The 1,616-nt window shown below is 50.2% G+C and overlaps 1 non-coding gene across 1 annotated transcript; it reads right to left on the reverse strand.

The window, feature by feature from the left end:
• Positions 1 to 335: 335 nt before the first annotated feature.
• On the reverse strand, positions 336 to 466 carry LOC127666385 (small nucleolar RNA SNORA17). Its single transcript, XR_007973602.1, has one exon. It is a non-coding gene; the product is annotated as a small nucleolar RNA SNORA17 (small nucleolar RNA).
• Positions 467 to 1,616: the final 1,150 nt, after the last annotated feature.

The raw sequence follows: 1,616 nt of genomic DNA on the forward strand, positions 1-1,616 counted from the left end.
TTCATGTATTGTGGCACTGGGCAGGGGTCATCTTGGGCATGGTCTGCCCTCTAAGGCCTGTGTGGCATCAGATTGGTGGTCATCTCAGGTTAACTCCCTGTCGGGCCACCATGACACCGGTTTGGTGGTTGTTTCAGGCTCACTCCTTGCCAGGCCTGCCCAAGTGGCCCCTTTTGACAGTTGTAGGTCTGAGGCTAACTCCCACCCAGGGCTCATGATCACAGGTGAGGTTCTTCTATTCCCTGGCTTGCTCCCCATCCTGGAAACCCATGCGGGCCTTCCTGGAGGGCCATCTCAGGCTCCTTGGAGGGCCATCTCAGGCTCACTTTTTCAGGAGCGTTAGGTTACTAATCATTCAGATGTTCACAGGTCAGAACCCGAGCACAGACATAGCCTCTCTCCTCTCTGCCACCTACTGACGCACATGTGACACAGCAGCCACACCTGCAATGCCTCTAGGGCCAGAGGCTATAAAGATATTTACAGCACCCATTCTAAGGCTAAGTGGACACTGTGGAGAAGGGACAGGAACTTTGTAAGAGACCAAAGATAGGGCGAAGGCTGTGAATTGTCATCCTCTGAGCGTGAGGTAACCATTGTGATTAAGAATTCACAACCGTGGTACCTGCACCGGCCCCATACAAGATTGGCCCTGGGAACATTCCGTCATGGAAGTAGGAGGAGCTTATAGGATCTTGTGGGGCCATACCCCTCACTGCTGAACTATTGTCTCGGAAAGCTTTGGGGGTGGGGTCACTGTCTTCATATATACACTGAGGATTATACCAGGCTCTAATGAACAGATCCAAACTCATGGTCACACAGATGGCTCTGGTTTAACCCAGTGGGTCACAAACCAAACAACAGACAGTTATGTAGGAAACAAATTTGTAGGGAGGAGTTGGGATAGATGGGGTAGTAGGAGGATGGGAGGTGAGACTGGTTAACCTGCCTCCTATGCATGTGTGGAATTGCCCAAGAACATAATTAAGAGAGGAAAGAAAGAAGAAGAAGAAAGTAGTTTATCCCTAATATCTCAGGCTACCTGATTTGCATAAATGAGCACAAATTTCCCTTCCTCTCACAAGGACAAAATGTGGTCATTCTATGAGTAGAAAATGGACCGTTTACAGCCCATAATCACGTATTCACTGGGGAAAATGTACTAAAATGTACTAAAAAATCATTCCTCTGTTCGTTGACTTCAGTGCCATTTTTCTGTAGTCCTTGTGTAATTACTACGATCTTGCAGTAATGGTATTAAGAATAAACGGGCCACTATTTCTCAACTGTGACACAAAGTCAAGTATGGAAAGTGCCTCATTAGGTCGGGCAAGGACAGGGAGGGGACCTGTTGCCTGGGGAAGGCTGGTGGTGCTTGGGTCCCTTTGCTGACTTATCTGGAGTGAAGGGGTGCAGGGCCCGGGGGTGGGGTGCTCTTCCAGCTCTTGCCCTCCTCATCTACCCGCCCACCATCTCAGCGGGCATGCCCCCTAGGCTTGACCGTCTCAGGAGCTCCAGCCGCACCGACATCCCTCCTTCTCTTGGTAAAATAGGTCATGATGTGCCTGGCCGTTAGAAGGCCTACCAGGGGACAAGGGCTGGGTCTGGAGAAA

The sequence above is a fragment of the Apodemus sylvaticus genome, chromosome 15 (assembly GCF_947179515.1).
Source record: "Apodemus sylvaticus chromosome 15, mApoSyl1.1, whole genome shotgun sequence".
NCBI lineage: Eukaryota > Metazoa > Chordata > Mammalia > Rodentia > Muridae > Apodemus > Apodemus sylvaticus.